At 38.1% G+C, this 16,767-nt stretch overlaps 1 protein-coding gene and 1 pseudogene across 1 annotated transcript in view; one reads left to right on the top strand and one right to left on the bottom strand.

Moving 5' to 3' along the window:
- LOC105836559 (tyrosine-protein kinase RYK) overlaps positions 1 to 16,767 on the top strand; it is a 90,317-nt gene that overhangs the window by 18,371 nt on the left and 55,179 nt on the right. The window lies entirely within an intron of this gene.
- Positions 9 to 10,768, bottom strand: LOC118646536 (annotated as a pseudogene).

Here is a 16,767-nt window from a genome sequence, read left to right as displayed (position 1 = left end):
TTTAGTATGCAAATCGCTTCCATGACCAGTCGCAACACCGGCTGGCGGGCGTTTCATGGATTTCACGATTTGGATGTCCTGCGGAGTCAGGGTGTTCAGGGCGGCGTTCGCCGCCTCCAGTATCGGCATCACTTCCTTGAGATCCGCGTCGCACTCAGCGCGGATCTCCTTGGCTTCCGCGGCGACGACCTGACAGATACGCAAATTACGATAGAACATTAAATTCTTCAAGTTTATTTGAAATAATTATTTTCATCAAGCAAACTAATTACGAAAATATTTTAATATGTTAGAAACATTTAAAATAATTCGAGCACGGATTGAAAAATTATTGCATGAAAACGTGAAAATTGATAATCTCTGACAGACATCAAAAATTCTCTATCTTGCAAGTAATGTTAGAAATTGAATTATTTAATAATAACTGATTCAAAAAATGACAAGACTGAAAAAGAGATAGAAACTAATTCGTCTTTTAATTATGAAAATCTCAATAAAAATAATAAATATTATAAAATGAATTAAAATACAAATAAAATAATTGTGCAAAGAAATTAAAGAATACACAGAGGGAGGGAGAGAACAAAGAGCTATAAGAGTCTGCACTTATTGTGTAGTTGTGTAATTTTTTATAACAATTAATACTTTATTAATAAAAAATAATTATGATATCGATAAAAGAAAATAAGATGTAAATATAGATATATTGCAACATATTGTGAAATCTGTTCTCACCATAGCAGCTTCCTCGTCCTTCTTAACGACCTGCTCGATCTCGCTGGCTTCCTCGCTCTGCCGCTGCACGTCTAGGAACATGCCCTCCACGTCCTTCGCAGCCACCAGCAACTTCGGCTGAAGAGCCACCAAAACCTGCTGCATTCTGCTGACCTCTTTACGCGTGCTGTCCAGCCTGCCGAGGCCAGCCTCGTACCTCTTCTTGCCCTGCAACACCTCCTTCCGTTTCCGGTCCAGCAGATCCTTGAACGTGTTGATGAGCTCCAGGTAGGACGTCGGCGTGACGTAGTTGTGGCGATTCAACTGCCTCAGGAAGTCCCTCGTCAGCTCCTGCGTGGACGTGTGGAAGTACTGGCACATCGCGATGCAGGCGTGACGTTCGTCGCTCGGCATGTCGATCTCGCCGAGGAATTGCGTGGCGACTGCTAGCAGGGCGTCCTCCGGCCAGGGCTGCAGCCAGTCGATGGTGCAGCAGTTGACCAGCGCTGGGAACTTGCGGATCCGGGTGCGGAAGTTGTCGCCGATCGGCGACATCGTCACCACCACGTGCAAGTGCTCGCGTACCGTCTGCACGAAGAAGTTGAAGAGCGCCACCGGACTGCCGTCCGTCTGCACGGATCTAAACACGAGTTATAAACATTATATTAACTATTTGTTTTAATTATTAGTATGACTATTTAATCCTTTCAGATCTGATAAATATTGTCGAGCTATTTCCAAAAGTTTGGCGAATCATTAAATACAAAAATAAAGTCTGAACATAAGAAATTAGAATGGCGGAGCCAAGAGATAAAATTATTAAATGGCAATAAAATTATTCACTGGGCGCATCGTTCATTTGACGTAAATGTAAAGACTGTTTATTATAGGCGTTCTTCCTCGCATTTGAAAATATTGATCAATATCGGGTCTTGATTACAATAATTATCTTTTCCAATCCATTGAAACGAAGAGCTTGATAAATGGAATGTCGGTTTTAGCGCCCTTCCTCTACCAAAGATACGACCTTTTAAAGAACCTGATACATATATGTAGTACGCACCATTAGATCAGAAAGAGTTAATTAAAATTGAAAAATCACTTCGACCGTTCTGTCGCGTACAATTTTTTTTCACGTGGCTGACATACTCTTTTTACCTTTATGGTCCTTTGATGCCTTGATTTTTACTCTCATGCATATTAAAACTCAATGTGTAAAATATTAATTTTTTTAAGCTTTAATCTTGATCTTCCGAGTTTATTAATCAATTTTATCAATAGTTTTATCATGCTTAATTAACAAATTTAAAAATACAAGAGAAATTCGTTTGGACGATGTGGACATTTCTCTCGATATAACTTTAACCTTTCAGTTAATGCATTTACCAATAAGCAAACAAAAGGATTTACCAATAAGTTCACATAAGTAAACAAATAGACTTGTCAATAAATTTACATAAGTAAACAGATTTAACTTATTGATAATGTTTACGTAAGTGAGTCAATAAGCAAACATTTATCAACCAGCTAAATCCATTTAAAATATTTGAAAAATCATGTTACATGAAGGGCAAATAATCGAGAAATTGACAAGAAAATAAATGCACAAGCTGGAGTTAAAAGACTATACGTTCCGTATGTTTTGTGCATATTATTCAAAAATATTTTCCACTTTATCATTTTATCAAGAGAACGGCAAGGTAATTATTTAAACGATTCTTATTATACAGCTCTAATAAATACGTGAATTGCTTCACGAAAGACTTATTGATATTATCGCTCTGATTAATCGAAAATTTAATTACCCAATTTCAATAAATTAATATTCTATTTTATGTGAGATAAAACCTGTCCCTCTGTCGATCGATGATCCGCATCTTTTCGCAAATCTCGGACTTCTCGTCCGCCGCGAAGAGATTGGGCACCTCGCCGGAGTTCAGGAGATTGCTGATGTCCTCCAGGAAGGCTTCCTCCTTGATCTGCGTGTCCATGAAGAGAAACACCGTGTGCAGGTCGGCCGCGGCGCTCTTCCGCAGAATGTTCTTCAGGTCCTCGTGCCACTCGTATATGCCGTACTGCTGGGATATCTGCACCTGGAAGAGCTCGTAGTCGGATATGTGAGCTGCCAACTTCGTCAGGGATTGCCGGCCTGAGCCGCCCATGCCGACCAGAAGAGCGTGGCTGCGCGGCTGCATCATCACCCGGCAGATCTTCGAGAGATGCTCTATCGCAAACCTGCGGGCCAGATTAATTCGTTGAATTTAAAATTAAATAATTTTTTTGAACTAAATTAAAATTAAAGTTTATACAAAAAATAACTCACAAAAGAACCTCGTAAACCCAAAAATTCGGATTTTAATGAAACTTGGCATAAATGTAGAAGAGGTAAATAAATAAATAAATGAATTTAGAAATTTTTCGTTTGCGTTTATAAACGGTTTAAAGGGTTGAAACCACTCTTTAAAAGTTGAGGGTTTTTGCCTTTTCTCGGTGTAGGTCATAAACTAAACAAAATATCAGAAAATGTTTTATACAAAAGTTTTACAGCATAAATACCTCTATTTAACTATGCTATTTATTTAAAAAAAAAAATTGTTTTCAAAAAAAAATTTTTTTTCAAAAATAGATAGCATAGTTAAATAAAAATATTTATACTGTAAAATATTTGTATAAAATATTTTTTTATTTTAATATCTCGTTCAATTTACGAAATATATCGAGAAAAAGCAAAAATGTTTTTACCTTTAAATGTTTTTACATTTGATTAAAATCAGAATTTTCGAGTTCACGAGATTCCCTTGTTAAAAGTTGCATTAAAATTAAATTAACTTAAATTAGAAGTTAATTTTAAAAAACATTATTTGATATTAACTTAAAATCTTCAAGTACATTAATAATTTTCTTTTAATTAAAAGAATTTATTTTCTTTGTTTTATATACTTTTAAAAAATGCTAATTCAGCGCAATTAAAGCGCGACTTTTTTTGACGTTGATTGAAAACATACCTGAAGAGTACCAGGTCCATGGGCGTCTTCGAGATATCGTTGTACTCTACGAGATACTCCTCCACCGCTTTGGCGAGCGAGTCCCAATCTTGAACCTCCGTGTACAATTTCTGTTCGGCGATCGGATCATGAAAGTTACAGTAGATGAGATTTCGGAGATTCACCTCCGTTAATTCTGCGTCAGGTTCATCTTTCAGATCTTGAAAAATGTAGTCCATGTCGTCCTCCATGTGCTCCTTTATGGTCTTTCGGATCTGTTCCACGAGCCACCTGCTGTCGGCTTCGTCGACCAATCGGTCCCCGTAGACTCGGAGCACCTCGTGGACCCACAAACGCTTCATGCTTATCTTAAAAAATGTATTAAATGCAAATTATTTAATTCCTTGACAAATAAAAGTAGTGCAATAAAAAAATTAATTAAGAAATTAACTTCACTTTGCATTTTCAATTTCCATTTTCTTACATTTATAATTTTGAAAAAAATAAATAAGTTGAAGTTTTATGGGTTTCAGAACTTTATTCATCAGCAGTCTAGGTTCTTTTTTTGTTCGGTACAAATTTTTTTAACTGTTCTAAGAATTCAGGACTACTTTTCAACATCTTTACACAAGCAAATAGTTTTTCAACTCAAATGTTAAATCGAAACCGGATTCCGTTTACCTTTTATTTCGAAAAAAAAAGACCAAGTTGGTAGACAAAAAGTTAATTAATAATTTAATCGATACCGCTCCGTACCAGATCACCGATAGCCTCGGGAGTGGAGAGCAGCACGCCCTGAATAACCCGGGAGAAGTCACGCAGATTGAACAGATAATGCGACTTCGCGGGGGTCGGCAGCAGGTTCTGCCTGGTCTCTTTGTACACGTCCAGAGTGGCGTGGACCACCTGATCGATGCATGGCTCGAAGTAGTCCGGGAAGCCGCGGGTAGCGAAGTGCCAGGCGGTGATCCTGCCGAATATAGTGACCAGGACGTCGTCGTCGAACTCGGAGATCGCCAGGGTGACGAAGTGCCGCTTGAACCTCGGCGTGACGTCACGCCCGCCCGCGGGCGGACTCATCGCGCACATCAACTGAACGTCTATGAGCTTGAACGGCATCATCTCCTTCCGGTCGTACCAGGTCCAGTGGTCGAGCCATTGGCGCAGAAGCTCGATGGGGGGCTGCGCGCCGTATTCCTCTTTCTGCGGCATCGACACGTCGTCCACGAAGATCACAAGTGCTGACCGGGCGGCGCACCATACAGACCTTTGTATCAAAAGTAATTATTATTTATTTTAGTAAAGGAAAAAGTCTTCAATACCAGCGCACAAATTATTTAAAGCGACACTTGTTATTTCTCGAAAACTATGTGTTATATTTTGTTAATACTAATAAAAACATGGTTTGTTATTCTTTTTAGAAAAGAATAAAAAGTTATTATTCATACAGTTATAGGTTTTTTACATAAAATCATTAAAAACAAATTTTTTTAAAGCAAAAGAAACAAAACTGAAAATATTTCGAATCGATGGAAAAGTGACAAAATTGAAATTGTAACTTAATAACAATAATTATAAAGCCATTTTCAAAACGGTATTTTGCCTAAAGCCTTATCCCGAAATTCATCATTTTTTTAGCGATGCTTCAAGCGACCGGATTTCTAAGTCGATCGTGTAAACTCGACGAAGAAACTTCAACTTCAAGATCGTACAGAGAAAAGTAAAAAAAAAAATTCAACTTCGCTCGAGAGCTTCTGAAAGCTTAAGTCTCTTCTTTAAGATACCCTTGAGCAAAGTTGAAAACAACTTTCTTTTTTCTTTGCTAAAAGAAAACTTAACGAGATTTTAATCTGATGCTATAAAATGCTTTTTAGAAAATGACTATCTCTGACTATGAAAATGAACAATCTATGACCATCTTCCGCAATGTTATAAAAATTTTTAAAAGAAATTAGATCTTTTAATTTTGTTAGAGCATGTAACGTAAGTTAAACTTTTGCACGGTAATTTTATCTTACATGTAATCAAATGAAATTTTGTTGCATGTCTTTTAATAATTTTTTCTTCTAATAATAATAAAAATATTAAGACCAATAAAATTTTAATTAATAACTTCTAATTACAATTTTCCCTTTGCTTTTACATAATTTCAATAGCAATGCAATCTAACTGATAACTCCAATTAATAAATCAACGGACCTTTCCTTCTTCGGTCCAGCTTGCTCATAATGATATCCTGCGTCTGATTGGCAGTGGTCTGTGCCGAAAATATCACAAAAAGCGGTTTAAAGATCTCAGGATTATTCTTCTTTAGCAAGAACTCCATGATGTAAACGGACTTCCGGTGCCCGTCGGTCCGACCAGAAGGACCGGCTTGTGATGGCGGACGAGATACCAGAAGAGATGGAAGTATCGAACGGTCTCTACCGTGGAGACGATGATCTGGTTTACCGGCATGTCCCTGGGGATCGGTGGAACGTCTTTCAGATCCTCCAGCCAGGGTTTCCATCTGCCTTTGCCCTCCTTGATGTATTTGTAGTCAAAGACCGAACCGGTAGTTGGTAAAGGGACTATGTACGGCTTTTTTGGATCGCCGATTTCCGGCGATATGCCGAAGCGTCGACGCACTTCCTGCGGAAATTCGCGTTCCGCCAACGCCCTGAAGAGTACGTTGAACCACTCGCGGTAGTTGACCATCAGCGTGACGCCCATTGCCCAGATGCACGAGAAAAAGAAGCAGCCCTATGCATTAAAAAATGTCTCTCTCAAATGTTTCTTTATTGAAATGGCTATGTGGTTTAATGAAAATGATTGAAGTATTGATGGACACAATTTAGACTTAACAAACATAAAATCAGTGAATCAGCCAATTCGTTTAACAAAACTAATTACAATTTAATTAATTCTATAATTCATTTTCTAACAAAAGGGGTTTATAATTGGAATTGAATTAGGATTAATAATCTGTTATTCTTTTTGTGTTTAAATTATTAACACTGGATCAAATAAATAAATAAGTAGCATTTTTCCGAAAAATGCATTTTTAATGGAAATTTATTCTGTCAGTTCTTAATTTTTTTTAAATAAAAATAACAAACATTTATTTCTATTATAAGAAATGCGTTTTAAATCAGAAAATTTCTTTTGTTAATTGAAAATTAAATAGAATTATAGTCGAAAGAGTACCTAATGGTTTCACAACTTATGTAACATAATTCAGACTTACTTCCACTTGAGCTATCATGTCTAAGTCGGAGAGTGCACTCACGTACTTAACGTCACGAAAATCGTCCAGGAAGCAGTCGTACAGGTACATAACCGAGCGCGTTAGATTGGCATCCGGCATCGTTATCATTTCCTGCGGGACGGAGAGAGAGAGAGACCGTGAGAACTCGGTAATTTCCGACGGAAACGAGAAAAGTTTCCCCGAGATGTGCAATACGAAATTTATTTCTTTATTCTTTCCCCAACAATAGATATTGTCCAGCGTAAATTCAGAAAACGAGAATCGCGTAATGAGGAGAAGATTCTGAGGGTCGGTTGTTCCAACTTCTTGGTAAACTTACCTATCAGGTAAATATATGTTTGTCTTTATTTATTTAAGAAAAGAAATGAAGATAGACACATGCTTACCTGGTAGGCCAGTTTATCAAGAAGTTGGAACACCGACCCTGAATGTTTTGAATTTCGCGGAGGAAGAGGAGGAAAAGGAGGACGAGAGAGCAGTTTTAATGACCTTTACGCCGCAACGGCGAATCAGATGCAGCAGAGGCGGACAAAAGCGCAGGTACATGTCCTTCAAATGGACCTTAATATCCTCTGTGAAACTGGGCGGTAATGTATTCAGCCACGAGATCAAAAGTGGCGTCCAGCCAGACTCACCGGCTCCATGTAGATCATACCGCATCGCGACACCGTGGCGGGCGACGCAACCTGATAAGAAGGGTATTCTAATTAAAGCCTTCGGCACACGACATGATTTTTAACGCTGGATCTTAGTGTTTGAAAGGCTTAAGTGTTTGATCACGCGTTTATTTCCCGATTGTCACTGACAGGTGTCACAGTCTCCGCACAATTAGAAAAATTCGATGTAAAATACAGTGCAAAAATTTCAGAAATATTAATTGACAGTAAATAACGTTTCAAGTTTATATTATATTCCAGTTTTTTTATTTTTTAAATGTAATTTATTATGCAGATGTATGATATTGAAAAATATTCTGTTTTTCAATTCGCTAAGATCCTGTAACTTGTTAAGTCTATCGTAAATTTCAAATCCTTATATTTTTTAATTTGCGATTTGTAGATTCTACTTCCTAAGTTCTAGCTAAGTTTTAAAGCTTAATTATAAATTCATTAGATCTTGAATATCTTTTAAATAAAATTCTAAATATCTATTTTTTCATTTAAGCTTTAAGTTTAAAGTAAAATTTTAAAAATGTCTACTTCTTTCCCAGATATAATATTCTACACTTATGTAAATTCAGGATATCAATGCGGAAAGTACTTTCCCGTTGTTGCAAAAATTTCAATCAACAAAATTCGGCTTTATGATTTTTGAAGCACTTTTTTCATACATTAATAAAAAAATTAATTGTATAAAGTATTAAACAAATCACCTCCAAATCCATGGGCTCAAAGATCAAATTCGTCGTAGGCGCGAGCTGAATGATTTCCCCGGAAGTGAGGCAGAGCTTCTTGTTGTCGTCCAGCACCGTGTTCATGTTCTCGATCCAGAGCGCATCCACCGGGCCGTCGAAGACCAACCACTTCCTGTTCAGATTGACGGAAGTGGCGAAGGCACGGTAGGCCACCGCCAGGACCCCGTCGCTCCACTCGTGCGACGCCGGATCAAACTGGCCGTACAATTGGCCCATTGTGATGGCCTTGGGATTGATGACGGTGATCTCCACGCGATGCTCGTCCATCAAGCCCCGGTCCTCCAGGCGACCCAGACAGTCCGCCAGCATTCTGTAGGCCGAGGTCTTACCGCCGAACGGCAGTCCGACGATCATAAAGCCGTGGCGTACGATCATCATCTCGTAGATTTGATGGATCTTCTCCAGGAAGTGGTCCGTGCACTGCAGGTTTGCCGCGGCGCACGCGTCCCGCGTGCACTCGTTGATGTGCGTGTGTAATCCGGCGTCGGCAGCACGACGCCGGGAATAGATCCGAAGCTATACCTATTTTTTAAAAATCCACTGGGTATCAACATCAGCATCAAAGCATTCCAAATAACTGCAATTTCTACCAAATTTGTGACGGTTTTTATTTATAACAATGCAATTGATCAAGTTATTTTTCCACTGTCGTCTCCAAATGAAGGAAAGAAAAAAAAAGAAGCCTACCTTCGAAGAGCGGTAAGTCGTGGACCAGGAACTTCGGCAGATTAACGTCCAGAATGCTCCTCAGCATCAAGATGTCCTCGGACTCGCTGGGTAGCGAAGCTTCAGGTACCGGCGGCGATCAGCACGGACTTAACGGCTCTCATGCCGTAATCATAATGATGCTGACTGCTGAGCTGCTCCGAACAGAGTTTGTAAGCGGTGACAATCTTCACGGCCAACGGTCTGGCCGTTGTAGAAGCCGTATGAGTACAGGGTGTTCTCCGCGATTAGAGCGTAATCGGTACCATCATCGCCACGGGCGGAAGAGGGCCTTGAGGTTGTCCGGCAGCTCGGTTCTGCGGCATAGCCCGGATTCATAGTGATGAATATTGGGCAGGGGGGTCGAGGTAGATCTCCGTGCCCTCGAAGTCATTTTATGATACATCTTGCATATTGATTTTTCTAAGATAAGTTAATGAACCCGATGAATAATACGATCTTGAATCGTGTCAATTCCAAGTTTAAACATATTCAAACAGACGACGGATCGTAGATTTTAATTAATTTCGTAGGACTCTGTAATTTTACTGTAAAGTTATATTATTTTTGGGATATACTTAAACGGTGGGAAGATAAATCTGGCTCTATATGGGAAATGCATAATTTATCTTGTCGTACTTTAATTTTTTTTTTCCAGCACTAGGTAAACGATTGTGTGCTTTTTTACTTGTCATATTTCTGTTTCCTGCGTCCATGGAACTGTGCGGCGCAACTATTAATCTTCCTTTTTTTTATCGGGTGCTTGAAAGACTTCTATTGATTCGAGAACTCATCGTACCGTACGTGACGTATGGGTACGTGTCAAATGCACCGTGCATGCATCACGTACGAAGTGGTCTCATAGGATATTCGTAGGGACAGCGCAAATAGTATAGGTAGAGGTGTTGGCTACACATGTATTCGCCCTGGCACTTGCACATTAGTGCACCGCTTCGCTCGTACGTCGATATCCGCGCATACATGGTTAAACATATTTGTACGTGCAGCTAGGGTCAAATCCGTTCGTATTAATTGGCAACATTAAACTCGTTATGTGTATTCGAGCCTTGCGCACGTAACGCGACCGGTGAAATGTTATTTCAGGCCGGTAAAAACGCATCTGATAAAAAAGAAAAAAAAAATATATATATATATATGCATCGCGCTTTTTTGATACGTCCTACTATTTAATTATAGTCCATCGTTTTTGAACACTTTGATCTCCTAACTTTGTCGGCGCTCTATAAACTCGTGTATCGGAATGCATTCAAATATTTTTATTTTCTTCTACGTGATGTACTATAATCTACTTGTTTAGTGTACGATACTGTATATAATATACATATATTATATATCGCGCGCGCGCGTGTGTGTGTATGTATATATATTGTATTTACTTTTTCAAAGCGCGTTAGAGTATTTTTAAATATTTCTATCGCGGTACCGGCGCACGTAACACGATGAATGTGCACCTAAAACAAAGATTCAATTTGAAAAATAAAGAACACGCTTTTACGCTCTATATGCACACACGCATGCACACGTGCATGTCGCTCTATGATGTTAAGCGTTGACATCGTTATACGTACAAATCGGACGTATACACGTCGATTGATGGAATCGATAATGTAACAAAAAGCGTGACGCTGTATATCGCTGTCACGTAGCCCATACCATAAATTTAGCGTCATTTAATTCCTTCATTTAATCGGATGACGTGGTACACGAGCATTTCGACAGGAACAAATTTGCAAATCGTCGGGATGTGTTGTACCGCGTGTAGCGTCGCGTTTTCCAAGTCGTCTCTTTTTCTCGAAACGAATTCACCATTTGATTCCGCAAAATTGTTGCGACGCGAATTGAATTCGCTGCTCGTAATATTATGAACTCGTTAGACAAAAAGAGAAAGAGAGAGAGAGAGAGAGAGCGGAAGGGGAGGGAAGAAGAGAAATCGAAGCGAGAGCGGTGAGAAGGAAAGGCACAGGGTGCTATGGGAGAGAGAGCCTTTCCGTGGAAGCGCACATGAAAATGCGCAGAAAACCGTCGGGACGGCCGTCTGCCACCCGCGCGTATTTCTGCGGCCGCGTACATATTGCGTGTACCTGTGGTACCTGTCGAAACCTATCACCGCATGAAATCTTGCTGCAGGTGCGATAGCCGCCGTTCCGCCGCAACCAATGGAAATTGCTCGTGATTCCCGAACATTTTTTACACCCCCCACCCCTTCTGTCGCCCCATCCCTCGCCGTCCTCGTCGCGATGTCCGATCCCCTCTGCGTTTTATTCCTTTCGCGTGTCCCTCTCGGTCTCCGCGTAGATAATATCGTATCGTTCGCTCCACTTGTAAATCAAACGATATCGGCCGGTTTTCGATGTTTTATTGAGGTATGATTTAAACGAGCATTAAATATGCAAAAGTAAATCTTCGTTGTATATTCTCTTTACCTTTCGTATGTATATGTATACGCAAGGTACTCGTATAGGGCAACATTAAAAAAATTAAAGAATGAAATAAAACGAAAATAACAAACGCAAGTCACGGAAAAGTCGGCTCTTCGATAAAACTCGAATCGCAGTTCGAATTTTACATTATATATGAGTATTATTTATTTATTTCAGTTTATTGCATATTTATGTACACATCATTCGTTTATTCTGCAAATCATAATGCGTACGTTAATAAAAAACCACAGATACTAGAAGAATTAATATCGATTGCACGCCGAATGAATATTCAGCGTGTGATTGGAACCCACAATGTTGCTACGCATTCACATTCTAATGAGCGTAGCATTCCCATCGTGATCAATTATCCTAATTGACAATTAGTCGCCAGACACCAAGAGATATCAAGAATGGAAAGTATGGAATGACAACATTCGAATCGATAAAGTATGAAAAATAACTTTATTTCTTGTATGAATAAATTTAGAAATTTTGGTTTTGGACAGAATAACATTTATGAAAAATATCATACAAATCTGCCTAAAAAATTGTATACACATCTATATGAATGAGAGAGAGAAAGAGAGAGAGAGAGAGAGAGAGAGAGAGAGAGAGAGAGAGAGGAGAGAGAGAGAGAGAGAGAGAGAGAGAGAGAGGAGAGAGAGAGAGAGAAATTGAACAAAATTAAAACTATAAAGAAACTTGTATCATTAAAGTTGCAGTACAGAATAATATAACAAGTTAGTTTTTTACTTTTAAATTATACTTTGTTTCAGATATAATAAATGTTTATAATTTTAAAAAGTTACTAATTTAATATCTCTCTTTCAAGTATCATATAAATATGAGAGATTAAAAAAATATCGAGTACACAAATAGAGTGTATTTATGTGAATTAAAAAATATATATTAATATATTTTCTTTTATATATATGTGTGTATATATATATATATATATTTCTAAACGAATAAATATGGCAATGGCTCTCTCGCGTATAATATACCTCATTCGAAACTACCTGGTTAATTCCGCAGTTCGAGAAGGCATTTATCGTTATTAACAAAGTGAGAGAACGCCATTTCGAGGAGTCAGGTCAATGCATTGGGGACATTATCAAAATCGATTTTCGATTCGACATGGTGGTGGATTGAAACTTCATAACGCGAACAATCGACAACTTGGCACACGGTGCCATACGTTGTTCATGTTAGATATATAATTACAGCCAAACTCGTTTTGACGTAATAGACAGTAAATTTAATTGATGTATATAAATAAAGATAAAGAGACAAGTTCTACAAATAAATCTATGTAACTTGGTTATTGCTTTTGGTTATTATTCTCAATAATAAATGCTTTAGAATTGACAGTGATTATTAAAATATACAAATAACATAAAAATTTAATAATTGTATATAGAGTCATTGCATCAGTCAATGAACAAATAAGAAATTGAATTCAATCAGTAAAGAAGAATAACTTAATATAATTATACTTTTAAAAATAATTCTTTAAATCTATATGAAAGGATTATATTTGTGTGAAAAATATTACTTTGCAATTTATTATTTTAAAATTTTATTTTTTAAATATTTTTCTTAAATCAATTATTTTGATTCAGCGATTAGTGCAATGACTCGGATATAAATTGTTTTATTGATTCGACAGAATTATTTTTTTTCAATTAGACAAACTGTTCGCGATAGAGCCTTTGCGACAATTCTCACGATGATTGCGATTCTACAGCGTCTCGATCTGTGTTTCAAACAATGAAATTCATTCGCGAAATTAATATCGCCAACGAGACGACGCAAACTTTTTCATACGATTGCGAGAACGTTCCATTCGACGATTTAATTAGCATTCTCTGGCAGCGTCGAAACTTCCGTTTTTCTTTTTCTATAGCTTGCTCTCGGCCAGTCACCGGAGAAGAGCAAAAATTTTTCCGTCGGATGTTCCCCCAATTAAAAATTCCGGATAGCTGAGCGCGCCTAATTATCGCTCGTGCACGAACAGTCGGGCGAAGTTCTTAATCAGCGATGGTTAATTGAGAAGCTGCGGTAGCGATCGACCAATTCTATGAACAAAACCACTTCTGCGGAAGCTTTATACATATGCACCGCGGCTGCCTCGTTTTTACTCCTGTGTTTCTCTTCAGGCTGCTGCCTTTATTTTTCACGAGAAAGGAGAAATAAAGAATGGGTCGAGAAAGAATCGAAAATTTTTTCTGCTTTCTCATAGCCTTCGCAACCTAGCTGAGAGCCATTTCTTGCAAGCTAATTCTTCAGTTTCAGGTTCACCTTTCTTATTTTCTTTAGAAAATATTCTCTGACAGATTTAGAATCGAGCTTTTTTTTTAAAAAAATATTGAAATATCTTTCAACTTTTATTTTAATCCACAAACAGCTATGGAAATGTTTATTATCATTTATTATTATTTTAGTCGAAAAAGTACAATGTTACTTTACGAAGATGTGCATCGGAAATTTTTTAGAATCATTGCATTTGTACGTTTGGTTTTATTAACGAAAAGACACTATTTTATTTTTATATTGAGGAAAATTAATTTTGATTTTTTTAAAGAATTCGTACACAAAAACAGATTCGGGGAACTTACAATTGGGGCATTCTATATGCATGCCTTTCTGCAAATTATGCAAACTCGCGGAGATGGCTAGCCGATTGTAAAGTAGAATGTCGTAGGGAAAGTAATCAAATTTCAGTCCTGTTAAATCCCGCAATGAATGTGCATTCCGAGGAGCGTCATCTAAGGCAGATAGGAGAAGGGGACAACAGGGGCTGGGAAGGGGCGTGAAAGGAAAGCACGGGGAGGAAGTACCGTCACTCGAGGGCGATTAACGATCGCTGATAAAACGCCTGATGGTAGGCGAGTTAGAGAGATTGACTGCTTTCGCAATAACGCCAGGATAGCATTAGTAATCTAGTTTATTAATTTGCTCGCTACTTAGAGGAATGCATTAATTAATCGGCGTGTTATCAGATAGTTGCAGTGACTGATGAGACACGAAGTGAAGGATATACGCCCTTTAAGATATCGTACTATAGTCGCTAAATTGATTATGGAAAGTTTGGGTCATTCATTTTCGAGACCGTAAGGCAGCGTAACTTATCTGAATTATTGAGAAAGAGAAATTGATATAAAAGTGGATGAAATTAAAATAAATATTTAATATACTTAAATCGATATGAAAATGTCGAGCTTTTCAGAACTAATTACTAAAAATGACATAGATTTTACAATTTCCCCGTTGTATTACCCTATCCTAATTTGGCTCAATTAAATCGAGTTTACTATAGCATCAAATGTACTACGTGTTTGTAAAATTTAATGGAACACTTAACGTATGTTCGATTAAATTGATGTATCGCTGGTATTACCTTCATTAACGAACTGTCGGCGCGTTTGTATCTCATCGATGTTACTCCTCGCGATAATTGTCGCTAATTACGCTTCGCGCGTTCGCTTTATTTGAACAAATGCGCCATTATTTCTTTGCTTCTTGGATCATTGTCCGTCTCGTTACACTGATCGTCCTAATGAATCGTCACGGATTTCAGTACGGACACATTATCGATATCGACATCGATTTAGCCGTAAGTGTCGCGACGTGTGTTTCATTTCGTCGGATTAAAGCACATTAGACCCAATCGTACTTTTTCGATAGTTAATAAAGCGAGAGACAATTGCGTTATTTTCTCGAGATTTCTTTTTTCAAATATCTCGCCTTGAAAAAAAAAAATTCGTATCTCTATTGCGATTTTCAACTGTAGCTGAAACGAAGGATACTGTTATATGTTTTCTTGAAGTTATATCGATAGATTACAGTATCAGAGTCGGTTTTAATTGCTAAAATCAATATTCTTCATTGTTCGATCAGCAAAATCTGTTGTCTACCTGGATCAATTAAATGTAGATTGCATTCAACAATGTGTCGAGTCTGCTTCAGGCTTTTATCAGGGATATATCACGTACTGTCAAACAATGACAATCGATGCACGAACGCCACTGCAATCGTGCAGTTTATATTGAATGCGCTTTTTTTTTTTTTCAAGAGAAATCCGTGTAGCGAATAATTCGTGAATAGCGTCCAACTTGGTTTAGCGCTAAAATACTTCCGCAACAAAGAGGTGAATAAAATGGCTCTTTTTTTCCGTACAGCTGCAGTAGTCTCTCGATGTAATGAAAGCTTGCATCGCGGTGGCCCCTTTTTCGCATTCATCCCTCGGTTGCCACTGTCGCTTCTCTCGCGAGCACAGTTTTTCACGGCAGCAGCCACCTTCCGTTTGTTTATAGCTTCAACTATTTATCGTCGCCGAGGAAATAGGAAGGTTTTATCACAGACGCAGGATAAATTGTTAAAAAAATGACACGTGAGGCGAATTTCGTCGAGTTTATTATTAAAAAATGCAGTTAAATATTTCATGCGTTCTTGGAGCAAAAAATAAAAATTTGTTTTAATCGAAAAAAGCTATTAAAAATATATATAAATGCACAAAACGATAGAATTATAACAAAAAAACTGTTTAACCCAAAGTGATCGGACGCAATCGAATATGTAAGATAATATTAGATTAAACAGAGGACTTCGATGATTACTAAGTAATTTTTTTTCTAACGTCACTGGTCTTAGAAACGTGCCCTCGCACGTTTTGGTATAAAACAGTAGAATTTTTTTTAATCGACTTTTTTTTCTTGACAAATGCTGTTTTCTCCATTTTAAACAGCTCATGTAACGTAAATTAGCGCGAAAACAGATAGCTACCCAACGTACGTAACGTGAATTAACGCGGCTGCGCAAACAGATCTACACTCGTAAAATGAATAGAGTAAGACACGGTGGGAGAGGAAAGATAGAAAGGACCGAGCTCTCGTTGCCCAACAAATTTGCGAGGAACGAAGTTAAATTTGCGTCAGGTTGTCAGCAATCGCACAGGAATGGCTTATTCACGTGCGAGCTTCCTAAGCTTGAAGCGAAATCCAAATATTGCTTACGTGCTCTACGAAACATTGACATTAAACGCGCGCGCCGATTCGTTAGCCATCGCTAATGTCGCCGTTTCGAAATTAACGAAATTCAGTAATTGAGTAACGGGAAAGGGCGGCGGGGGGGAGGAGGGGAGCGGATCGTGTAATATTCACTTCGTTCTCATGACGCCGGATCAATATTTAATAAATGTTTCAATCTACCTGAAACAACAAATTTATTGGCTCGAACGATTACAACTCGCCGACAATC

This window comes from Monomorium pharaonis, chromosome 7 (assembly GCF_013373865.1).
Source record: "Monomorium pharaonis isolate MP-MQ-018 chromosome 7, ASM1337386v2, whole genome shotgun sequence".
NCBI lineage: Eukaryota > Metazoa > Arthropoda > Insecta > Hymenoptera > Formicidae > Monomorium > Monomorium pharaonis.
The sequence above is the reverse complement of the archived record's forward strand: the minus strand, read 5'-3'. Positions and strand labels throughout refer to the sequence as shown.